The sequence below is a fragment of the Schistocerca americana genome, chromosome 6, assembly GCF_021461395.2.
Source record: "Schistocerca americana isolate TAMUIC-IGC-003095 chromosome 6, iqSchAmer2.1, whole genome shotgun sequence".
Taxonomy (NCBI): domain Eukaryota; kingdom Metazoa; phylum Arthropoda; class Insecta; order Orthoptera; family Acrididae; genus Schistocerca; species Schistocerca americana.
This window is the reverse complement of record NC_060124.1, coordinates 453,450,840-453,478,105: the sequence shown is the minus strand read 5'-3', so window position 1 is coordinate 453,478,105 and position 27,266 is coordinate 453,450,840. Positions and strand designations below refer to the sequence as shown.

General features: G+C 42.0%; 1 protein-coding gene and 1 pseudogene across 1 annotated transcript in view; both read right to left on the bottom strand.

The window, feature by feature from the left end:
* The window catches only part of LOC124619368 (ATP-binding cassette sub-family G member 1-like), a 480,300-nt gene that overhangs the window by 311,839 nt on the left and 141,195 nt on the right, over positions 1 to 27,266 (bottom strand). The gene's annotated exons all lie outside the window — the stretch shown is intronic.
* On the bottom strand, positions 4,026 to 4,142 carry LOC124621187 (annotated as a pseudogene).

Genomic DNA, 27,266 nt, shown 5'->3' with positions numbered 1-27,266 from the left:
ATACACTCCGTTGCTGGTGCTTCCCCCTGCCGTCTGTGAATGGTTTTTGCACGTTGACATCGAACGTAGATCTGGTCCCATAATGTGACTGGACCGCACATAACGCGATTGGACTATTTAATCCAGTTCGTATGGAATCCTCGAGAGAGCCGGTCCTACGCACACTTTTCCGGTGATTCTTTCATGAGAAGGCACTTCAATGTGCGTGAAATATGTTATTTTTGTTACTGATGTACCGGGTGATCAAAAAGTCAGTATAAATTTGAAAACTGAATAAATCACGGAATAATGTAGATAGAGAGGTACAAATTGACACACATGCTTGGAATGACATGGGGTTTTATTAGAACCAAAAAAATACAGAAGTTCAAAAAATGTCCGACAGATGGCGCTTCATCTGGTCAGGATAGCAATAATTAGCATAACAAAGTAAGACAAAGCAGAGATGATGTTCTTTACAGGAAATGCTCAATATGTCCACCATCATTCCTCAACAATAGCTGTAGTCGAGGAATAATGTTGTGAACAGCACTGTAAAGCATGTCCGGAGTTATAGTGAGACATTGGCGTCGGATGTTGTCTTTCAGCATCCCTAGAGATGTCGGTCGATCACGATACACTTGCGACTTCAGGTAACCCCAAAGCCAATAATCGCACGGACTGAGGTCTGGGGACCTGGGAGGCCAAGCATGACAAAAGTGGCGGCTGAGCACACGATCATCACCAAACGACGCGCGCTAGAGATCTTTCACGCGTCTAGCAATATGGGGGTGGAGCGCCATCCTGCGTAAACATCGTACGTTCCAGCACGCCTTTATCAGCCAGGCTGGGGATGATGCGATTCTGTAACATATCGGTGTACCTCTCACGCGTCACGGTAGCAGTTTTGCTGTCCAGCGCCATTTGTCGGACATTTTGTGAACTTTTTTTTTGTTCTAATAAAACCCCATGTCATTCCAAGCATGTGTGTCAAATTTTATCTCTCTATCTACATTAATCCGTGGTTTATTAGGTTTTCAAATTTATACTGACGTTTTGATCACCTGGTACATTTCAAGATAAATAAATAACATTCAGTTAACACTGTGTGGAATGTTTAACATCTAGATCTTCCTGTTAGGTTGACAAACAACGTGCGCTGAACGATGTGCTCTGAAGTACCCGCAAAAAAAATGTGTAGGCCACATCAAAGGTAACCGTCCCGGCGATAAAGAGGTTATTAGAGGCAGAACGCAGGCTCTGAAGGCTGCGGCAAATGCCTGACAGAGTTGTAAGCGTAAGAGTAAATTACAAGGCAAGACGACAAAAAAAACCTGCCTTTTGATGCTGCCACGTGCAGACAGAGATCTTCAACAGGTCTTGACATCGGGTCAAGGTGACGAGTAATGCGTTTTTGAGGGACTGCTTGTGAGGCTCAACCTCTTTTGTTCGCTGTTTGACTGTGAGACGACTAACAGTCCAGTTGATGTATGTAGGTAATGCATGCTTTATGAGAGGTCCTCATTGCAAATGCAGGAGTGTAGAAATGGCAATTAAATAAGGAGTAAAATATGTGCGAGTTTTGAGATACAGCAAAGAACCAAATCGCCGTTACCGTTTAGAAGAAAACTGATTGAGTGTAAATAGGTAAGAATTTTGCGGAGCAGGACGCCCAAATTCAGCACTGGTCAAGGACTTTTCTTTCGGTCAACAGCAAACGCTTGAAATAAGGTCATCGGACTAAATTTTCAAAAACACCACAGACTCCGTCCGAAGAGGCCTCGAAAGGCCCAATGGTACTCACCGACCGTCGTGTCGTCCTCAGCTGATAAGCGTCACTGGATGCAGATATGGAGGGGCAAGTTGTCAGCATACTGCCCTCCCGGTCGTTGACAGATTTGTGACCGGAGCCGCTGCTTCTCAGTCAAGTACCTCCTCAGTTTGCCTCACAAGGGCTGACTGCTCCTCGCTTGTCTTCAGCGTAGCAGCGTAGCCGCGCGGGGTTAGCCGAGCGGTCTGGGCACTACAGTCATGGACTGTGCGGCTGGTCCCGGCGGAGGTTCGAGTCCTCCCTCGAGCATGGATGTGTGTGTTTGTCCTTAAGATAATTTAGGTTAAGTAGTGTGTAAGCTTAGGGACTGATGACCTTAGCAGTTAAGTCCCATAAGATTTCACACACATTTGACCATTTTTTTCTTCAGCGTACGGCAGTGCTGGCCAAGCCTGATAGCGCGTAACTTCGGTGATCTGACAGTAACCTGTGTAAACCACTGCTCAAGACCGTTGGCTAGCACACTGTATATTAGTCCCCTTCAAAGAGCACATTGGTCATTTTGAAGCACTGTATAGGCGGTCATTTGCCGCTCATCCCTTCCCCCCACCCCCGACTGCTGACATACGGGAGTTGGACAGTAATATGGAAACACGGAAAACAAAACATATTACCATGACTCATACGACATAGGAAACCATTAGTATTAAAAATAGCTTGCGGTCGTCTCGGAAGGGATAAAAACATGCTCTGCATCGATTTCCAAGGTATCTTACACCATTTTTTCCTTCAAAAACAGGTAACAAGGATGGAGGTGAGTAGCGGACACACAGACTTCTCTCCAAAGTAGATTACAAAGGCTTAATGATATTGAGTTCTGTTGACTGTGGTGAGCAGCCACTAAACTAGTGCGTGCTATGAGAACAGAAACCCTGTTATCTTCGAATGTAGCAGTCACTAAGGTAGTCCTGGACGGTGCGAGCCGTGTGAACAGAAGTCCTGCCATCTTGGAACATAACATCTCCATTTGGGAACAAAAATTGTAAGCTACCATGGGACGGACCTGATCGGCCAAAATCGTCACATTCCTTGGCAATAGCGCGACCTTGCTGAACACCCATGAGACCCGTGAAATACCACGATAATGCTGCCCAAAGCATCACCTGCGACGTTTCGCTGTTGGCAGGTAAATTCGGCCGAAAGTTGGAAAACAGTGTACAGCAAAACTTATCCTACAAAATGACATTCTTCCATTGCTCCACCGACCAGATTTCAAGGCTTCGGCTGCACGATTTCCTGTTGCGCGCAATTCCCTGCTTTTGCAGTTCTACTCGTGTTGTCTTGGTGCTGACGGGATTCTGCATTGAATATTACGGCAGCGTCGTCTTTCTTTTTTCGTTACAATTCTCTTCAATAGCCACCTTTCACGATCACTCAACGCACACTTCAGTCGGCGTTGTGGCTTAGCGGATGATATTTTTCCGCTCTCGCTTAATGCTGTATAAATCTTCGATACAGAGCTTCTTGAAACACCAAACAATGCAGCTACCTTGGTTACGGCAGAACTCACCATACGAACACCAACAATCTGCCCACTTTCGCGTACACATAGCTCCGACATAATGCACTCACTACTACACAGAACATTATTCTGATCACGACTGGCCGGCCGAAGTGGCCGAGCGGTTCTAGGCACTACAGTCGGGAACCGCGCGACCGCTACGGTCGCAGGTTCTATTCCCGCCTCGGGCATGGATGTGTGTGATGTCCTGTATTTCTTTTACCAGCTGGTGATTTATTTCTTAAGGCTTTCACAATCTTCCATTCACCCATCTTTGTGTTTGTATCATTCATGTTTTCTCTTAAGTACCCACTCATTAATGGAGCGCAATTTACGTTATTTTCTAATACTTTCGCTTCTGTTTGTATCTGTCAGTTTCTTCCCTGCCTTTCTCCTCAGAATTTTCATTTCCGTGGCTTCCAAAAGTCTTCTAGGTTTTGATATTTCAGGCCTTATATTTGATCTCACTACTGTTTTGCGTACTCTTGCATCTGAACATACTAAACTCCTCCCGAAAAGGCCATGAAGGTACCAACGGTACCGGCAGGCCGCTGTGTCATCCACAGTCCATAGGAGTCACTGAATGCGGATATGAAGGGGCATGTGGTCAGCACACCGCTCTCCCGGCCGTATGTTAGTTTCCAAGAGCGGAACTGCTACCTCTCAATCAAGTAGCTCCTCAGTTTGTCTCACAAGGGCTGAGAGCACCCCGCTTGCCAACAGCGCCCGGCAGACCGGATGGTTACCTATCCAAGTGCTAGCCCAGCCCACAGCGCTTAACTTCGGTGATCTGATGGGAACCGGTGTTACCACTGCGGCAAGGCCGTTGGCTGCATTTGAACATTCTGCCACTTTATTTCGCCTACGTCATTTCCATTACTGGACAGTTCAATATCACGGTATTTAAACGTCAATACCTGTTGAATAATTGTGTTTTCTTCAACACCATTTCTTGTCACATTCGGTGCTATTTTTTGGCAAATTTCACAGTTATTTTCTGCCAGTGTTAGTGCTATTTTAGCGATATTCAGTGCTGTTTTGTTATCAAATTCGTTTCTCGCCGATTTCACTGTTTTTTATTGCAAATTTCGATGTTATTTAATTCATTAACCGTGTTAAATTTTTTACCAATTTCACTGTTATTTATTGCCAATTTCGGTGTTATTTTTTGCCAAACTCGATTATACATACCAAATTCGGCACTGGTTTTTGTGTCGAATTCGATGTTATTTTTTGTCAGATTCGGTCTTATTTTTTGTTCTTTTTGCGGATTTTTTTTGCCAATTTGGTGTTATTTTACCGTTTTCGCTGTTATTTTTTTAAAATCAATTTTGGGGTTATATCTTTCTCATTTCGGCGTTTATTTTTTTCAAATTCAGTGTCATTCTTATCCTAATTTGGTGCTACTTTTTCTGTGAGGTTTCGTATTCTTTAATGCCATATTCTACATTACGTTTATGCCAGACTAGTTTATTTTATGCCAGATTCGTTTTTAATTTTTTGCATTATTCAATATTTCTTTTGACAAATTCGAAGCAATGTTTTACCAGATTCGGTGGTTTTTGCCAATTTCGGTGTGTTTATTGCTAAAGTCGGTATATTTTTTTGTCAATGTCGACGTTTTTTGCAAATATCTGTATTATTTCTTTGCGAAATACGGTCTTTTTTTGACAAATTTGGTGCTTTGATCCAAATTTCGTTGCTATTTTTTACAGTTTTGTTGTTTATACCAATTTCGGTGCTATTTTTAAGTTGCATAGTATGTTACGCGGGAAATAAACTTAATTTAAAATTATATACGAAACTTAGTCTAAAAAAAATAAGGCAAAACACAATTTCAGCATTCAATAACTATCAGTTACGTACTTGGTTAACTGTCGTCCTCAGATTTATAACATTTTTCATACGGGAAAACGACAAATTTACGATATTTCGTAACAATCGCCGATTTCGCGTTATTTCTCGCATTATCGTTTTCGCAGAGTTTTCATGTCCCTACTGATCAACAGTGAATGGAATATCTGAAGAATCATTATCATACTAAATATAACATCAAAGTTGTAACTATTGAACAGTCATCATGAAAACTCTAGGAAACATGACATGATAAAACTTGTTAAATATAAAACTGTACGAGGAATTTTTCCTTATTTTTTTACCAGAGTTCACAGAAATTATTTGCATGTCTTTACTTTTTGAACTGCAATGAATTTATATCTGTTTCTACTTACATGTGTGCCGGCCGCAGTGTTCTAGCGGTTCTAGGCGAGCAGTCCGGAACCGCGCGACTGCTACGGTCGCAGGCTCGAATCCTGCCTCGGGCATGGATGTGTGTGATGTCCTTAGGTTAGTTAGGTTTAAGTAGTTCTAAGTTCTAGGGGACTGATGACCACAGATGTTAAGTCCCATAGTGCTCAGAGCCATTACTTACATGTGTAAGCGGAACATGCTTCTGCCCTCGCTTTGGGTGGAGTTATTACCATTTCTATTTGCCTGACATAGAAGCAGGAATAGCAGTTCGTATTATTTGACAAGTGACAGAGATGCACACTCATTGGTTGTGACACATCAGCTTTTAACAAGCTGGATGGATATATTGTTTTATTCTTTGTGAACATATCAGTTCTATGTAGTTATGCATTTTTGTCCTTCATGTTTAAGAGTTCTTCCGATGATTGCTTAGCAGTTGAAAGTTTCGATTGTATTTAGTGCAATCAAGAAAATATTAATAAATATTTCAATAAATTACATCGCGTTCTCCAAGTTTTCTTTTTTGTTGACACAGGAAATGATCACACACATATTGTCGCTTATCAAAAACTCTCTAGCTAGAATTATTTACGAAAATCTTGTTCGTATAAGACGACACTGAGCGGAGGCAGGTAAAGAAGTAAGACATGTGCTCACTCATTGTTCCCTTAATACGCACTTAACATGCAAACATCTCTTTTCGTAGACGAGATTACTCCTTAATAATAACGATGGACGCGTTATGACGCTGGCACTACAATTACAGAAATCGCATCGCTGAGGCATATCTTCCCATTCACGCGTAAATCACTTCCCCGGCGCACCTGTTAACAAAACAGGAACTAGAAAGCAGGTGTCCCAGAGTCGTTAGCAACTAATGGGACAACGTTGTGTATTAACGATTGTGGGAAACAGGTCTCATCTCAGTTGGCTTGACATCATAGGAAGTCTCAGAGAACGTACGTTACACCAGATTGCGTTAACACCGCTATTAGATGTTCGCGTGAGCTGGGGTATTCGACGTACAAACATCATTAGATGACAAGGAAATAGTTTCGTATGTGGAGGGAGACGTATGAGTCAGTTGGTGCGAAACGTCTCGTGGCGGAAGGTTAATGCCGAGAATGATTATTACGTATTTCAGGTATTAATATCAGCAAGACGCATTAAACGATGTCAGCATTCGTAGGCAATTAAGTACCCGGTACACTGATTCTACGTAAGGCCTGCAATTTCCTATCCTACTTCGCTGACTGACTGTCTCCCTCAGATACTGACAGGGATGGAATGAGTAGCGTCCACTGTCTGGACTGTAACCAAAATCTTAAATATAGCTTAATATGAGCTGTTATTTGTTCCCCAATTCGACCCCCGCTTCATTCTTTACCCTCTGATGCGAGTTTTTTCAAGGCGTCTTAGCCGGCAGTCCATAAAAGCACGTTATTAAGACATAGAAGGTCGATCAATACATTTCTGCCAGCAAACTTTTCTCCTTATTTTATATTTGTTGCGTCTTTACACAAATTACATTATTAGAAGTTCACGTTACTAGTACTCCCAGTAATTCCTTCTTATGCCACTTCATAGCACTTAATGCATCATCCAGCAGGAACTGCTAGCAGTAGAAAAAGCTAGTAGCTTGCTGTTAGCGTAAGAAATATTTTTCTGAAATTGCACTTAGCCGATTCGGATGTAATAAAATACTTAAAATAGCAAAATATCTCTCAATTTAAAGTGGTGTAATTTGCCTTCGGGGCAGAGAAATATATTGTTGTTATTGTTGTGGTCTTAGTTCAGTGACTTGACTGATGCAGCTCCCCAGTGGTGGTCTCTATATGATACTAGACTTTTACACGCAGCTTCCCCATCGTAAGCTTCGACTAAAAAGTTGCACATATCCATTCCTCCCTCCTCTCTGTGTGCAATAGTTCCTGGAAAGCTCGACATGATGCGATCGTCCATAGCTCGTGGTCTTGCGGTAGCGTTCTCGCTTCCCACGCCCGGGTTCCCGGGTTCGATTCCCGGCGGGGTCAGGGATTTTCTCTGCCTCGTGATGACTGGGTGTTGTGTGATGTCCTTAGGTTAGTTAGCTTTAAGTAGTTGTAAGTTCTAGGGGACTGATGACCATAGATGTTAAGTCCCATAGTGCTCAGAGCCATTTGAACCATTTTTGAATGACGCGATCGGTGGGCAAACTAGGGACACTCCGCATTATATTTGTGCAAAACTTCATCGGATTTTAGCTGTGGTTTTAATTTAGCAACTAATCGGACTTTGAAAATATATATATATATATATATATATATATATATATATATATATATATATATATATATATATATATCCCACGTACATCCATGTATACAGTGTGGTGATAAACAGTCTAATAAGTTCGTAAGGGCGTTGCAGGATAGGTTGCGCCGAGAAAGACTCGTTGAAAAAAATTCGATGCATTGTTTCCGAACTAATTAGAATCGAAGTTAGCCAGCCAGACCATTGCGCGGACAGATTCAAGCGGTCCGCCAGATACAATTAGTCTCATCTGTTCTCACAGCGTGGATGACAGCTCACGAGTCTGCTCAGACGTTGGCTCGGGTTTGACCATTACTGCCGTTCCATTTCCAGGTTTTCTACCGCCCTTTTGCTCGGTTTTAGCAAACCAAACGAAGAAAACGTCAGGCGACCGTCTCTGGTGGGCAGATTGAATTTGGCTCACAACGGCCTAATTGGCTAATTTCGGTGCTAATTACCTCAGAAACGGTGCAATGTATTCAATTTTTTTCTTAACAATTATTTCTCAGAAAAACATAACCTGTAACACCGTTACAAGCTTTTCGGACTGTTTCTGAGCACCCTAACGGCAATAGCCATTTGGGCGCGTAAATAATCTGCAGTTGCTCGCAGCCGCGTAGAGGGAGTTGAGTAGCAGCTGTCGGGATCCTGACTTCTGATTGTCCACACAACTTAGATGTTGCCACTTAAAGGAGGCAGCTGTAAATGGTTTGGCATTTGCGACTCAGGAAAATTAGAGTCCCATTAATACAGCGTAAGGGCTTATGTTGGGGCGGGAGCTCGATGACTGGACGTTGGAGCGACCACCTTTAAGCGCTAAAGGTGATCGCTGCTGCACCACTAACTGTATTGAATTAAAGATCACTTTGAAATTGCACCATCATTTGAACGCATTTTGATTTCACCATGTACCAAATGGCTCGCAAGTAAATCATGCTGATATTCCGTATCTTATTGAATTATTCTGGGAATTCAAAAATGGTTCAAATGGCTCTGAGCACTATGGGACTCAACTGCTGAGATCATCAGTCCCCTAGAACTTAGAACTACTTAAGCCTGCCCAAGGCAGGATTCGAACCTGCGACCATAGCGGTCGCGCAGTTCCAGACTGTAGCGCCTAGAACCCTTCGGCCACTCCGGCCGGCTCTGGGAATTGATTTTATATTGTGGGCAACCACAGCTTAAGAATGCATTCTTCCTTTAAAAGACGTTTTAATACAACTTGGCAGAGTGATGGAGGCGTCCAATAATCTCTGCGTTTCGTTGCGAATGATTTGAATATGTACCTGATGATGAACTTAGGTTACTAAACCGGTGGTACTAATAATGAGATATTCAACACCTGCTACGGTTTTGTTTAACAACAATGTGTTCTAGGAATGTTCTTAATTACTGGCAACAGTAATACATTGTTCCATAAAGAAGCTTTCCTTGTCTACATATTATTAGTTGATTCTCGTGCTCCACATTAAATACGCACAAGAGGAATTTAATGAATTAAATTTTTTTCTTGGACAATTATTCACTAGAAGCGACAATGAAGAATAGATATGGATAAAGAATCCTATAATCAAGTTAGCAATTATTTCTTCGCTCGATAGAGGTATTTACGTGTGGAGTTAGTAATATGAAGAAGAGTGCACACTGAATTGTTTTATTACAGTCTGTTTTATTTCAGTTCGTTGGCGTATCAACGCGTGCTGTCCTACGAGTCTAGATCAACGGTGTGCTCTGAATACCTCGACTTGGGGGAAAAACAACTCCTCCAATAGCGTGCACAACAACATTTTCGTGATGTTCTTTATTCTAGTGGCTTGTGGCAATCAATAGATTGACTTTCGTGCTGCATACAAGTGCTTCAGTGGCTGTGTCATAGAAAGCTACCTACTTACTATCGAATAGAAAAGCTACCACCTTAGGTGAACTTCTGCTTACCGCACGTCACAATACATGTACAGAGAGAAAAATACACCCACTGGACTCTCAAGACATGGATAGAGGCGGCTAGGACTGATTAACTGCATTACATTCTGGCACACGTGATGTTACAGGACGTCATATGCCACACGAAGAACTACATTGTTTGGTAGACAATCTTTTGTCGACCTTTTTTCGAATACCATAAATTTCCTAGAGACCTGAAAGCCTACGTCCACGAATGAGTAGGGTTTTAGAAAGCACCGCTCGTATGAAACTCAACTTGTCCTTTTCTCACATGATATACTGCGATCTGTGAATACAGAGCGACACGCACATTCCGTAATCCTAGATTTCCGAAAATCTTTGACACGGTGAAAATCTACAAACTGTTAACGCATGTACGAGTATACGGAATAAGCTCCCAATGATGTGACTGGCTAGAAGACTCCTTAAGCAATAGAAAACAGTATGTAGTCCTCGAACGTGACAGTTCATCAGAGACACGGGTATCGTGAGCAGTGCCCAAGGGAAATGTGATAGGACTGCTGTTATTTTCTGCATAAATAAATGATCCGGCGGACAGGGTAAACAGCAATCTGCAGTTGTCTGCTGAAGTTACTGTGGTAGAGAGGAAGGTGTCGAATATGAACGACTGTAGGATGTTACAAGATGACAGACAAAATTTCTTGAGGGTGCGATGAATGGCGGCTGGCTCTAAAAGTAGAAAAACGTAAATTAATGCCGATAAATAGGAAAAACAAAGCCATAATGTTCGTACACAGCACTAGTAATGTGCTGCTTGACACAGCCACGTCGTTTAAATATCTGGGCGTAACGTCGCAAAGCTATACGAATTGGAACGAGCATGTGAGAATTATGGTAGGGAAAGGTCGACTTCGGTTTATTGGGAGAATTTTAAGAAAGTGTGTTTCATCTGTAGAGGAGACCGCATATAGGACACTAGTGCGACCTATTCTTGAGTACTGCTCGGGTGTCTGGGGGCCCGTATCAGGTCGGATTAAAGGAAGATATAAAAGCAATTCAGAGGCGGGCAGCTAGAGTTGCTACGTGTAGGTTCGAATAACACGCAAGTATTACGAAGATGGTTAGAGAACTCCAATAGGAGTCCCTGGAGGCTAGGTGAAGTTCTTTTCAAGGAACAGTAATGCGAAAATTTAGAGAACCGGTATTTGAAGCTGACTGCAGAACGATCCTATTGCCGCCAACACACATTTAGCGTAAGCAAATTAGGGCTCGTACCGAGGGATATAGATAGTCTGGGTGCAATCAGATATTGGGTTGTACCCGCCCCTTCTACCCGCCATGAACAACATTAGCGCCTAACTAAACTTTAGAATGAAAAAAGAATTTTCCTTGAACGCTTTTATTTTTTAAATGATGAAAGATAAATGATATTTAGTTTTCGTAGGAGTCTTATTAATCCCGGAAGTAGTGTCGAAGAGACAATTGGTATTGCTTGATTCTAAAAAAAATTATTTATATTTATAGAAAGATAATTCTCAGTGCATCGCGAGTGCTACTTACAGCTCCTCCTCAGAAAAGAAAGCTAATCATCCACATTGATGGTAGATACTTATTAGAAAACGTGCTCCGTCTGCACCACACCTCTCCCTGGTGATATTTGCTCCTCTCACATCCTGCAACCCCATTTTTAAATCAACGAAGTCAAAAGGTTTAAACTATATCTACTGCCTGTGTATCGCTAGATTCCTGGCCCCTTATCCCTGAAATGTACAGACTGGAAGATTTTAGGCTGACAATGTTTTGCGTCTGACCACTGCCTCACAGCACTCTAGTAGCCATTACATAATTACTGGTATGTTGTGATCTCAATTAGGTCGTTTATTGTAGCGAAGTGAATAATGAAGCAATTTCTGGTCCACTGTGGGAACAACTCAGAGATTGCCCTTACATGAGATGTTTAAACATATATGTTTCAATTTTACAGTCACGGACGGATGATACAAAGTGCATGTGCCGTAGGTTGACTATGTGAGGAACAAGGAAGTCGTTGTTCACACGTTCGTTTAACAAGCTGGTACCTCCACCACACTGTATCACTCTTTAATGCTAGTATTCGAAATAAAAATGTAATTATTGCTAACTAATATAATCAGTATTACAGTTTTAGGAATAGGGATGATGATAACAACGATCTTTTGAAAATAGTTCGGTTTCGAGACCCAAACACTAGTAAAACATTTTTTACCCCTTGGAAAATTTCATTTTACCCCTCGCGGGGTAATTACCCCAGGTTGGGAACCGCTGTCTTAGGAGAAAGAAGTGATGGGATTAAGAGGGGACGACTGCGAAGCATTATTTATGAGACTAGGAAGAAGGGTAGTCGGGAGAAAAGGACCTCTGGTACGGGTGATTCTGTCTAGAACACTGTACAGATCTAGAATGGATTTCATAGAAACCTAGAGGGAGGCAGATAATGTTTCAGCAGAACAAGGTGCAGAGAGGGTGGGAGTGTAAGCTGGGAAGAGATATGGGGAAGGCTAGGTTAAGTACATCAGAGAACTTGGGAGTACTATGACGGAGATCCGGCGACCAGTTTTTGTGTATTGAGTCTTAGAAATATTCCACCTGTGATTATAAGCTGTTGGCATTCTGTTTAGTTATCGACACTGGAACGCAGATGTCGCCATCGTGAAACATCTAACCATTCTAACTGACGCAAGCCACGAATTCCTCAAGCGCTTACGCTGGCCTCCCATATCGGTCATTATTGAGAATTTTCCTACGTCCTGAACTGTTCTTAGCCACCTGCCAGCAATCGAGTCACTAATTGCCTCTTTCTGCCACGTCACAGCGAACGATTCCATTCAGCCGTATTAATTCCTACCATTACTACACAGCCCGTGGGTAGACGTACAAAACGCTAGTCGCAGACGCACTGCACTGCTGGCGGGATGCACAACCTAAGTTACATGCTGGATGAGCTATCGTATTTCGAAGTTACACTAAGTTTTAGTTGCTGTTTCACAGATAAGATAATAGCCTACGTTACCGCTCTTTGTTAGAGCTTCTAGATACTTCTGAGGCCCTTAATGTCGACAGGATTTAATGAACGAAAACCGTAATTTTGTACTGACAACCTTGGCTGCGCCACGTAAAACTCCCTCCTCTTAAATTATGTCGCTAACAGGTGGTTACAGGCGGTGTATTATTTTGCTATAGCGGTGCGACCCCTGAGAGATTCCCTGCAGGGAAGACACCTGTTCACAGCAACAGTTTTTAAAGGGGTATTAAATGCTGTGAAGGACTAAATACTTTAAATTTAACAGTATGTTTTGAATTTCGACAGAGAAAGGAGCATTGAAGCAACGTGCGAATATTAAGTTTTGATTTAAACTGGATAACAATGCGTCAGTCAATTTTGAAATGGTGCAAATTGAATAAAATTTTTCTGAGCTTGTGACCGCATTGTAAATATATAATTTTATTGAGTGTGGCAATGGCCACGAAAACCTACGTCTGTATGTTGTAAATTTTTTTTGACAGTGAAGCAGTGAGCCGTAAAAACATTTATAAATGGTATATAAGGTTTCGTGATAGTAGTGAGAGTCCAGGAGCATAACTGACAGTTCGAGTTGTAGCAAATGCTCAAAACATGGCTGAAATTCTTCGAAATCATTGTGGACCTACTAGGTTAATGGAGGAGTTAAATGGTTCAAATAGCTCTGAGCACTATGGGACTCAACTTCTGAGGTCATTAGTCCCCTAGAACTTACAACTAATTAAGCCTAACTAACCTAAGGACATCACACACATCCATGCCCGAGGCAGGATTCGAACCTGCGACCGTAGCGGTCTCGCGGTTCCAGACTGCAGCGCCCAGAACCGCACGGCCACTTCGGCCGGCAGTGGCGGAGTTAAATTAATTCCTGAAACAACTGCACATCTGATTCTAGCTGAAATTCGGAGCAAAACATTAGTTGTAGCTTTGTGCCCCTCTCAGTCACCAATGATCAGAAAAAGATTCCAGAGTTGAACACTGGAGGGACACGAAAATATCGTCCGCTAGGCCCATACCTCGCATCGCAAAAGGTGAAATAAATGCTGTTTTCATTGCAGGACACTTACAAAGCGCCAAAGCTCAGCACGGAAAGAGCCAGAATCTTCGAGGCTGAAAAAGGTGCGCATGCTGGGAATTCTTGCTCACTATTTTATTTGATTGGAAAGGAATTATACATTACTTGTTAATTATTGATTGCAGCGATCAGTCTTCCTTTTTAAATTTTATTGTGCATTTCTCGATTTCGGCTGGAAGCTAGCCATTCTCAGCGCACTATTATTTTCGCTCAATGCATGTAATGGCTGTTGGTCGGGCTTCATCCACAGTTCATTGAATACTACTGTTTCAACAGTTCATTGAATACTGCTGTTTCAACAGTAGTATTCAATGAACTGTGGATGAAGCCCGACCAACAGGCATTGCATGCATTAAGCGAAAATAATAGTGCACTGAGAATGATTAGCTTCTAGCCGAAATCGAGATCTGATCGATAAAATTAAAAAAGGACGACCGATCGCTGCAATCTAGAATTTATAAGTCAATATAACAGTCGCTGAGTGCAACAGCTTCCTGAATGGAAGGTAATCTGATGAATTATACGTTAATGATTCGCTCCACAAGGTCAAATGGTGAATGTAGATTACTGCTTGGGCGTTCTAAATCGCTTATGATCGAGTATTGTGCGGATTCGATTTGAATTCCGAAATTAAGGGATATAGTGTTCGTTACACGTCAATGCACCGGCGTATAACAGCAAGATCGTACTCGGTTTCTTGGCTCAAAAATGTATAGTGGTGCTTGGATACTTCCTGATTCGCCTGATTTGTCTCAGATTTACAGTTATTTGGAAAACTGAAAATGGCAATGAAAAAATGCGTTTCGACACGATTTCAGCTATCCAGTGACTAGGACCACATTACTGTAGACAGTTTCAAAGGTTTGGTTTGCGAACAGTTTCAAACAAATTTTCCAGCGCTCCTAATTATATACTGACTCACAGCGAGCCTATTTTGAATAAGAAGTCATGTAAACTAAAAAAAAACACCGTCTTGAATTTTATTTCATACCTGACAACTTCTCTGTGACAAGCTTTGTAAGTAGCTGAAGCCTTTTCCTGCCGCTGCAGCCCTTGGCGTCATGAGTAATCCCACTACGCGAGTAATTGCGTCACAGTCGGCTAAGGAACTGACGTCGGCAGATCCGAATCAAGTTTCTGCACTCGTATATTAGTAACACCGTATTTAATTAGAGTCATATAAATAACTTTGTCCTGTGAGGGAAGATTAGCCAGTGGAAATTCTGACACTCCTAATGATCGATTTATAGGAGTTCAATTGCACTCAAGTAGACTCCAAAATCTGACCACTGGACAGCGAAAATGCAGCGCCGATAGTCTCCATTTAACCCTCATCTGATGTCTGACAACTTGTTCGGTAACCTCCGAAAATAAAAAGTCTCGGGGTTTGACTTCGGAGACATGCGGGCACAAAATTGTCCTAAAACCTAACACTACAAATTACACGAAAACAATAGTTCATTCCGACGCGAGCTTGACACTTCTTCCATCAAGCATCGCCTTCAGCTGTTGCCTCCAAGGTTTACTGTAAGCCTACCACAGACTGATGAAAACAGTTTTGGCTTAATCAGCGGAAATTCGACTTTGAAAATCGCAACTCCTGATCACCTTCCATTTCCGGTAAAGCTGCCGTCTCAGAATCCTTCGTACCTGTGCTGCAAACAAAACTCCAGCTGTCGGCCGCGGTGGCTGCGTGGCCAGCGCAGTCGATTACTAACCGAAAGAGCCGGGTTCGATTCCCTCTCGGGTTGAATATACTTCTCCGCTCGGAATACTTCTCTACGTTCAGAAAAAAACACAACCTATTGACCGAATATAGGACGTCTATATTCGCAGGACATGTAATTTATCATGTTCCGCAGAAATGATTAGCATTTGAGTCACCTCGGTTCAGCATATGTCCTGTTGCCTAGTAGGCTCAGCATCCGCCTTGGGCCCTGATAACTTGTTCCAAGCGTGATGGCATCGACGCGTGTAAGGCGCTCGATGCAGCATTCAGTTGGTTCTAAAGTTCATCTGTGGTGGTTGGCATTGGGTCACAGCGCTGCACCCGTCGTTTCACCGTATTTCACACATTTTCGATTGGCTACAAGTCTGGTGATCTGGCGGGCCAGGGCAAAAGGCTGATATCTTGTGACACAAAGAAGGCACGTGTTCGTGCAGCAATGTGTGGTCGTGGATTGTCTTGCTGAAAAATGGCGTCTAGGGCGTTGTACAGAAAGAGTATGGCTAAGGGCCGCAGGATGTCATTCAGGCAGGTCACACCGGTTGCAGTGCCCTGGACACGCACGCTGGCGCCGTGTGTTTTGTGTGAAAGCAGACACTGTGACGCCGCTCCCCATGTCTGCGGCCATTCCTACCCCCAGTGATGTCGTTCCATATCGTTCCATACACCATTGCCGTCTAGCATGTTTCTTCACATTAGTGAAAGGTGGGCGGAGACATGGACGTAAGCCTTGCTGTAATAAACGGCCACGGACTGTCACCCCTGATAGTGTACGATATGTTACACTATTGCACCAGAGCCGAGGACGACTCAGATCTGTCATGCAATGCCATTCGGATGAGGTGTTGAGCGTCTCGGGGAATGGTCTGGCTGAAGCGAACAGACCCACCTCGTCGCGTTCTATCGCCTTCCGCGAACAATTGTGCACACACTCGTTGCACTGTCGAAACACTTCGTCCCACGCGAGCAGCGATTTCCCGGTTGGGTGCATCATATCCTCTCACGCCAATAATGCGGCCTCTTTCAAATTCGCTGATTTGACGGTACGGTTCGCGCATAAGTCTGCGAGGCGTCCTGCACCTCTGCTCAAGTCACGAGAGCCGCAGGTACCGTACATTATAGATGTAGTTGGTGTTGCGCCGCTCAAATTCTAATCATTTCTGCAGAACATACTGACGTAGATGTCCTGTGAATATGAACGTCCTATCTCTAGTCATTCAAGGTGTTCTGCTGTCGTCTGAACACGAGTGTATTTTGCAGGAACGTTCAGCAGCTTAACGTAGGAAGTCGGGTTGGTTGTCTGCTCTGTTCTCCATGTCAGTATCAGCTGGGTTTTCATTTGTGTTTCTCGATTATTCTATGTAGGAATTTGAGAGGGTTTGTCATGAAGATACAATTATCGCCTCAAAAAATCAAAGACGTACCATGTAACTTTGCGACGGTGCGAGTCATTTTGAATACAAGCACAGCCTAACAAAAAAATTCAAGCACGCACAAGAGGAAGAGTAAACGAAACTTCACGGGTTATTGCAGTGATTACAATGTCGACTCAAATTTACAAAGAACTTGGCAATATGAGTCGACTTTGTAACGTTGTACCCCCTTTGGCTTGCTTACCTGCACTGAGTCAGTGGAGAAGAGTGTCGCCGTTGTATCGTCCTCTAAGGCAAGTTGGTCCACGATTGTTCTAACTGCTCTTTGATGTTGTGTACGCTGGCATTGGGATGGACGTCGGAGCTCGTCCGACGCATTCTCTGTGGCGGACAAATCTGGAGCCACATGGGCACACCTCAACATCTCTTAGATAGTTCATAGAGAAACGAGCCATATATGGATGAGCGTGATCCTATTGAAAAATGGCACCACAGGACTGTAGCATGAGAGGTAACAAATGAGACCGAATGAGTCCATGACGTACTACTGTACTGTTAGGGCTCCCTCAGTCATCACCAGAAGTGACGTGAAGCCATCACATCAGATGGTTCTCCACACCGTTGTGCCTCTTCAAAACATTGGAAGAATCAGACCTCTCACCATGTCGCCGATGGTCATCCGCGGTAGTACAGAACCCCTTTCGTTGCTGAAGGCAAAGCCACACAATTTATCGTCAGACCGTGCTTTCCGGTCACGCTGCCACCCCAAATGCAGGCGTATGTGTTATAGTGTAAACAATAGCCTACGCAGGACCTGTAATTATCTAATCCGGCTCTTGCTAGTCTCCGACGAACTGTGTGGGAGGTACAGATTGCTGCAGGGTGGTCGTTACTAGTTCCGAAATGCCAGACGCAGATGTGTCAGACCGGAACCTCTCCCCAGGTTCGCATGCCGTCCATCAGGGGGTCACTTTCACTTTCGAATGCTTTACAAACCTCAATATTGCACGATTCGAGCTGCCAGCTAAATGGAGATAGACAATAAGACCCCTTTCAAACTGCTACGTGCCCATAAAGCTGTCTCACATGAGTACGCGGTGTCTCGTGTCTTTCACGATGATCACTCAACACATGGGGTTGTTCACACCTAGTGCCGTATACACTATCTGCCTTGGTACCAGTACTAAACTCCAACATTAAAGCACTCTTGTGGCCGTTTTCCTGAAACTGAGGATTATAGCTTTTTTAGCATCTACGTATCCTTCGCTTTGTTACATTGCCATCCGGACATGTCTTCTGGCTGCTTCATATTTTTATCAATGTATTTACCCTTTATCCTCGCAATACGAAGGATCAGTGGCGGAAGGGGGTGGTACTTTATACCCAACATTTGATGATTTTCTAATTCTTCCAGGATAAAAATCAGTTATCAGTTACAATTAAATTTTATTATGCTTTACCGGTTTCGACAAATTAATTCGTCATCTTCAGAAGTCTTCTAAATTAGGGATATAATAAATCTTTAGACCTTGTCTATACATTTGTGTGAAGTATAAAAGTATAATACAGAAACTTACTTACTATTGGTTCGGTAGACGTCAGTGTCTTCATCATAGATGCATAATGACACGGTATGTCCAGAAATGTACATACTGTGTGTGATTAATTTAAACACTGATGAACAATATGCAGGAACTGAGTCACATCTCTGTATTTGTTGTGCTAGTAGCAAGGAAAATACATAGAAACATAACCAAGATATGTGAATAAGTTATATAAAACACAACTGAAAGAACATGACACGTATTTCTAATACAGAAAAGGAATGGACTAATTTTCGCATTTTGTAAACGATGACATGCAATCAAGACAGTGTCTGCTTTTTAATGCAATTTGATCTTACAACAAATCTCTTGAATGTAGGTGAGAATGTTTATAGATTTAAAATCATTCTAAACGGTTCATTTTATATATAGCCTTGTAAAGTACAAGTAAAATTTCCATGTTAAGCAAGGATGGAGGAGCAAGTGCGTGTTTCTTTGTTTTGAGATGTCCTGCAAAAGTTAACTCCTATAAATTCTCTCCGTCATTGTTGAACAAGTGCTCACGCATACTACAGTTGCTGAAAATTACAGCCACTACTAAAATAACATTGTAATTTCGTCAGTTACTTTATATTTTAAAATTCTGAAACCTTTCTAATATTTTTAATGAATTTTTCTACCTGATCCCATAAATGTTTTAAAGTTTTCAGTTAAACTTAATCCAAATATTTAACTCTTAGTGGTAGATGTTACTTTCGACGATGAACGTCATATTGCCGGCCGCCGGTGGCCGAGCGGTTCTAGGCGCTACAGCCTGGAACCGTGCGACCGCTACGGTCGCAGGTTCGAATCCTGCCTCTGGCATGGATGTGTGTGATATCCTTAGGTTAGTTAGGTTTAAGTAGTTCTAAGTTCTAGTGGACTGATGACCTCAGAAGTTAAGTCCCATAGTGCTCAGAGCCATTTGAACCATTTTTGAACGTCATATTCAGTATTTTCAGACTCAGGCCCTTACACATCAATATCTCTTTGGAAATAGTACGTCCTGAGCAGAAGTGAGCAACAATTAACGAAATTTGCATTTTTAATATTTTTTAGGATGGACATGAAGTACCCTCACTTCTCACCCCCACCCCCACACCTTGGTAATGCGCGTTATGGAAAACGCGTTGGTACTGCCAGCGTTAAATGCGACACATTTTTCACTACGATGGTTCACGTGGTGGAGACCTTGTTATAGGAGTCTGCAGTTTGGCTGTTCAGGAATTTGCTAATGTTATTGTCATTGTCTGTCTTGTCGCACCCGTCGCTGGATACAATTCAGAGGCAAACAGTGCACTCACATTAATCAACATGTGATGTAAGTTTGTGAGTTACAATTGATATTAAATGTTATAATGATTTGTGTGAGCAGTTGTTAACGAAACCACGGGACGAGGAAGTGTTCATGTGCTTCACTTACAAGGGTCACTCAAATTGAAATATCTTGGGAACCTTGGTGTAGCGTCACAAACAGGGGAGTACCCTTCACGGGAGGAAATACCGATGCGGAGTGCTCTGGTGTGTCGTAATGAGTTCACGTAAAATATCCACGTACCAGAAACCAACCTGAATGCGTGAGTTTGCAGCGGGGCGTCTTTAATGAACAGGGATCACCGCGACAAATAATAGTGTTCTTAATGGTCAACACCTTGAAATTCCAATTACAAGAATACGCGGCGCGCTCTACTACGAGCTACCAGGATAAATCTGCCCTAGTAAATGTAAATGTCGTGTGAATAGGGCCTACGGTCGGGTAGACCGTTCGCCGGGTGCGAGCCTTTCGATTTGACGCCACTTCGGCTACTTGCGCGTCGGTAGGGATGAAATGATGATAATTAGCATAACACAACACCCAGTCCCTGAGCGGAGAAAATCTCCGACCCAGCCGGGAATCGAGCGTGGGCCATTAGGATTGACATTCTGTCGCGCTGACCACTCAATTCCCGGGGGCGGACATCTGCCCTAGTGTTCTGCCCTGACAAGTGGTATAATATGTATTGACGCCCGGCTTAAGTCAAAGGAGTAAGTTTTTAATGACTGACTTCAGTGAAATTCTCGTTTATTCTGTATTTCAGTTCAGTTGTTGAGCGTGGAATACCAATTTTCAGCTACAACTGAACAAAGGGAAACGTCTCGCTCAGAGACGCAGTATTTTTTTTAATAAGCAAATTTTTACATTATGCGAACCACCAGACCATTGTACGACGGTTGGAATTTCAATAGTGGCAACTATTTATTTATTATTTACAGCTCGTACAAAATAGATATGTGTTTCAAAGTTTTACTGATCTTCAAAGTAGTCACCAGCATTCTGTATAATCCGTTGCCAGATTAAACGAGAAATCAATAGCATGCTTCTGGTTGACTTAGAATCATGAAAATCGGCTATTAACAAGGCTTCGCAATACAAGTAAAGAAATAAATCCGAAAATTGTTAATCCGTATATTATATAACACTAAAAATGTTCCCTTTTTTCTTTTATTATCCGTCTGTGTGTCTGTCCGCCTGTTAAGACCCTTTTCCTGTCGAACAGATTGGCATATCAAGTTAGCATTTACAGTACCTATGAATGGCTCCTTGACGGTGTTGAAATTGGAGCTTCTAAATCAATGCAGTGCATTTATATCATATATTTTCACAGTCGCAAACTCACTCAACAAAAGCCATAGGATGCTTCCCGTTGACTTAAAATCATGAATTACGAATTTTGGCAGAAAACAAGGTTTGAAAAGTACAGATAAAATATAAAAACCCGAAAACTGTTAACTTGTAATTATATAATCCGAAAATATATTTTTGTAGTTTTTTATCCGTCTGTCTGTCAGTCTTAAAGACTCCCTTTTCTCTGGAACAGGTTCGCGTATCAAGTTCAGATTTATATCACATAGTAAAGTCTATGGTCCCCTTGGTGATGCAAAAAAATTTAAGGTTGTAAGTCAACGCAATCGGTCATTTGTGTCACGTATTTTGACACTTGCTCACTCATCAAAACCTATGGGGGACTTCCCGTTGACCTAGAATCACGAAATTTGTCAAGAAGCAAGATTTCACAGTACAAGTAGTGGAAAAAATTCGAAAATTGTTAATTTGTAATTATATCACATAAAATACCTTTTTGCCAATCGAACATACGTTGCCTTCATCATCCGTCAATTCGAAAATTGTTAATTTGTAATTATATCACATAAAATACCTTTTTGCCAATCGAACATACGTTGCCTGCATCATCCGTCAAAAGCATAAAAGACGAACATAACTGCATACTAACATAAAATGTAAGTGGTAGTCATGTTTCAGTAAGAACACAAAAATGTTTTATTAAATCTCCTCTCTCTACATGTATAAACTGAACTCTTCTGCTCGCTTCGTTATGTATTCTAGGTTAATCTGAGGAACTACCGTGGAGACTTTGATGTGGTCTTGGAATTTCGGGGACTAATATCTTGCCAGTTCCGATGTCAGTAACAGGCAAAAATCGTTGAGATTCTCGGTTCCCAGACTGTATGAACTATAAATATACATAATTAAGTTTGTATGGGACACTCGGTGTGCGAGTCCTATTCGCACTCGGCCCTTTTTTTTTTATTGCGGGTACAGTAAAAAATTCTTCTCCTACTAAAGTAAAACTTTTAACTCAGAATTGAAAGAAATGAATATAGTCGTTTTACGGTGTAACAATGCGCAAAATCGGCAATATTGTCGACTATAAACAGGACCTGCATACTTGTGGCGCTCACCATTTTCATAACATACACATATTACAAAAGAGAGATAAATAATATTTGTATAGGGATAATGACCTATGAATGAAGGAGAACGATGGCGGTTTTACATGTTCCTTCGCACCGGTGAAATCGCATTCAAAATTCACTCAAAACCGGAGTTTCTTCTCAGAGCATATCTGTAGTTAAGTGTGGAGAACGCAGTATTACCAAGTCGGTAGAAGGCACCGACTGGTGTTTTTACAGTCGTTCCTACTGTTCTTGCAGGAGGACCGTAATAAAACTCCTTCAAGCGTGGCCATCTCAACTGCGGGGCGTCCTTGAATAATCTGGCAAGGAGAACAGAAGAACAGCAGGACCTAAGTATAAAGCAAACGACTGAGGACCTCTTACGTACTGGGATTCTATATCACGTTACACTATTCCGAATTGTTACTTACTGTTACAAATGCATAGTTTATGCTACCCACTAATTATTTGTCTGCACACTGATCAGCTGGTGAATGATTTGTGAAAATTCTGTGATCCGTTTTACTTATCATTATCAACCATAAGGAGCGGATCCAACTGTTTTGGATCCCACCATTAATAGATTCATGGTTCTTTTTCAGCAAACTGTCGTCGAGCTGGTAGTGGAGAATGATACGAGATACGCCTTTGGACGTCAAAGAGTAGTGTGTTTACACGAAACTGTCATCAGCACAGTGTCTCTGTGGAAACACATACATCACGAAATAATATCTGGAACAAATTGTGCCCAAAATCATACAGTAACTTTAATATTCCGACACTACAGTTTTTGTTGTATACATGGAAGAATCCTGGAGAAACTAGAAAGAATCAGATAGATTATATAATGATAAGACAGAGATTTAGGAGCCAGGTTTTAAATTGTAAGACATTTCCAGGGGCAGATGTGGAATCTGACCACTATCTATTGGTTATGAATTGTAGATTAAAACTGAAGAAATTGCAAAAAGGTGGGGATTTAAGGAGATGGGACCTGGATAAACTGACTAAACCAGAGGTTGTACAGAGTTTCAGGGAGAGCATAAGGGAACAATTGACAGGTATGGGGGAAAGAAATACAGTAGAAGAAGAATGGGTAGCTCTGAGGGATGAAGTAGTGGAGGCAGCAGAGGATCAAGTAGGTAAAAAGAGGGGGGTAGGAGAAATCCTTGGGTAACAGAAGAAATATCTAATTGATGAAAGGAGAAAATATAAAAACGCATTAAATGAAGCAGGCAAAAACGAATACAAACGTCTCAAAATGGGATCGACAGGAAGTGCAAAATGGCTAAGCAGGGATGGCTAGAGGACAAATGTAAGGATATAGAGGCTTATCTCACTAGCGGTAAGATAGATACTGCCTACAGGAAAATTAAAGAGACCTTTGGAGAAAAGAGAGCCACTTGTATGAATATCAAGAATTCTGATGGGAACCCAGTTCTAAGCAAAGAAGCCAAAGCAGAAAGGTGGAAGGAGTATATAGAGGGTCTATACAAGGACGATGTACTTGAGGACAATATTATGGAAATAGAAGAGGATGTAGATGAAGATGAAATGGAAGATACGATACTGCGTGAAGAGTTTGAAAGAGCACTGAAAGACCTGAGTCGAAACAAGTCCCCGGGAGTAGAAAAATTCCATTGGAACTACTGACGACCTTGGGAGAGCCAGTCCTGACAAAACTCTAGCATCTGGTGAGCAAGATGTATGAGACAGGCAAAATACCCTCAGACTTCAAGAAGAATATAATAATTCCAATCCCAAAGAAAGCAGGTGTTGACAGATGTGAAAACCACCGGACTATCAGTTTAATAAGTCACAGCTGCAAAATACTAACGCGAATTCTTTACAGACGAATGGAAAAACTGGTAGAAGCCGACCTCGGGGAAGATCAGTTTGGATTCTATAGAAATATTGGAACACGTGGGGCAATACTGACCTTACCGCTTATCTTAGAAAATAGATTAAGGAAAGGCAAACCTACGTTTCTAGCATTTGTAGACTTAGAGAAATCTTTTGACAATGTAGACTGGAATACTCTCTTTCAAATTCTAAAGGTGGCAGGGCTAAAATACAGGGAGCGAAAGGCTATTTACAATTTGTACAGAAACCAGATGGCAGTTATGAGTCGAGGGGCATGAAAGGGAAGCAGCGGTTGGGAAGGGAGTGAGACAGGGTTGTAGCCTCTCCCCGATGTTATTCAATCTGTATATTGAGCAAGCAGTAAAGGAAACAAAAGAAAAATTCGGGGTAGGTATTAAAATCCATGGAGAAGAAATAAAAACTTTAAGGTTCGCCGATGACATTGTAATTCTGTCAGAGACAGGAAAGGACTTGTCAGAGCAGTTGAACGGAATGGATAGTGTCTTGAAAGGAGGATATAAGATGAACATCAACAAAAGCAAAACGAGGATAATGGAATGTAGTCGAATTAAGTCGGGTGATGCTGCGGGAATTAGATTAGGAAATGAGAAACTTAAAGTAGTAAAGGAGTTTTGCTATTTGGGGAGCAAAATAACTGATGATGGTCGAAGTAGAGAGGATATAAAATGTAGACTGGCAATGGCAAGTAAAGCGCTTCTGAAGAAGAGAAATTTGTTAACATCGAATATAGATTTAAGTGTCAGGAAGTCGTTTCTCAAAGTATTTGTATGGAGTGTAGCCATGTCTGGAAGTGAAACATGGACGATAAATAGTTTGGACAAGAAGAGAATGGAAGCTTTCGAAATGTGGAGCTACAGAAGAATGCTGAAGATTAGATGGGTAGATCACATAACTAATGAGGAGGTATTGAATAGAATTGGGGAGGAATTTGTGGCACAACTTAACTAGAAGAAGGGATCGGTTGGTAGGACATGTTCTGAGGCGTCAAGGGATCAGCACAGCGTGGAGGGTAAAAATCGTAGAGGGAGACCAAGAGATGAATACACTAAGCGGATTCAGAAGGATGTAGATTGCAGTAAGTACTGGGAGATGAAGAAGCTTGCACAGCGTAGAGTAGCATGGAGATCTGCATCAAACCAGTCTCAGGACTGAAGACCACAACAACAACATGGTGTTTTTACTTTGTAGCACAGTAACTTCATTCTTAACAAAACAGAGAAGAAACGTAACCAAGTACTGTATTAAGTTATATGTATCGTAAACAACAGCATGAACTTTATTATCAGAGCTCATAAAAGGTCTTTAATAACACGATTTAAATAAAACTCGATCCTACTTTCAAGTTCCTTTAATATTCGGACCCTATCATAGCTAATTATTTCAAAACAAATTTTTGTCAAATATACACGAGGGTTGGAACTTTAATAGTGGCAGCTATTTATTTACAGCTCGTACAAAATAGATAATTGTTTCAAAGTTTTATTGACTTTCAGAGTAGTCACCAGCATTGTGTATAACCAATTGTCAGCGATGTGGATGTCGTAGGATACTCTTAGTAATGCCAGTTGTGTTGACAGTTCGAGCGGCGGGGTCTGTTGCCCGACGTATTTGTAGCAGTTCTGAAGCGAATGCCGTGAAGTGTTTCCTTCAGTTTAGAAATCGAGTTGAACTCACGAGGGCTTAAGTCAGGGGAGTGCAGTTGATGGTATAGCACTTAGCAGTCCCATCAGTCAAACAGATCAGTAACAGGTTGCCCTGTACGTGCTTGAGCATTGTCCTGCAAAATGATGGTCAGTTCCTGCAGAAAGCGTCGTCACTTCTGTCTCTAAGCTGGTTGTAGGTTGTGTGCCAAAAATGAACAGCATAGAGACAGGAGTGATCACACTTTCTGCAGGACCTGACTATCATTTTTCAGGACAATGCTGAAGCATGTACAATACAAGTTGTTACTGATTTGTTTGACTGATGGGCTGCTAAGTGCTGTACCACCTACTGCACTTCCTTGACTTAAGACCTTGTGAGTTCAACTCGATTTCTAAACTGAAGGAAACACTTCACGGCATTCGCTTAAGAGTTGCTACAAATTCGTTGGGCAATAGACCGCGCCGCTCGAACTGTCAACACAACAGGCATTACTAAGAGTATCCTACGACATCCACATCGCTGGCAATTGGTTATACACAATGCTGGTGACTACTTTGAAGGTCAATAAAACTTTGAAACACTTATCTATTTTGAACGAGCTATAAATAAATAGTTGCCACTATTAAAGTTCCAACCCTGGTATGTTTCAACATCTTGTCAGGTAGCCATTCTGTTGTATCACTTCTTTCAAACGCTGTGGCATACTGCTAATGATCTTATTTAACCAGTAATACACAAATCGTCCAATTGTGCTTTTAATGTACGCTTCGTGGATTCTATATGAGAGGGGCATTTTTCTAATACTTCGCTCTCATTCTTCCCATACAGTCTCAACAGGGTTGAACTCTGATGTTTGCCTTGGTTGTTGTAAGACTTTCGGAAAACTATACAACAAATATTCTTGCACAACTCGAGCCTTGTGTTTCGAGTCATTGTCCTGGCAAAGCTTGAATGTGTTTCATATCACCATATTTCTGCAGTTCTGCGTAAATCGTTTTTTTAATGTGTTTAGAAAGACATATTTGTTCATAATACTGTCGATGAACACTAATCCGCACGGTACCTATGTGGATAAATACTGCGGTAACAAGTAGTGGGGTACCCCCTAATATCGTGTCGGACCTCCTTTTGGCAGGCGTAGTGCAGCAACCCGACGTGGCAAGGACTCAACAAGTCGTTGGAAGTCGTTGGAAGTCCCCTGCAGAAACACTGAGGCAGGCTGCCTGTACAGCCGTCCATAATTACGATTGTGTTGCCGGTGCAGGATTTGGTGCACGAACTGATCTCTCGATTATGCTCCACAAATGTTCGATGCGATTCATGTCGGGCGATCTGGGTGGCCAAATCATTCGCTCTAATTGCTCGGAATGTTTTTCAAACCGATCGCGAGCAATTATGGCCCAGTAACATCGTGCATTGTTATCCATAAA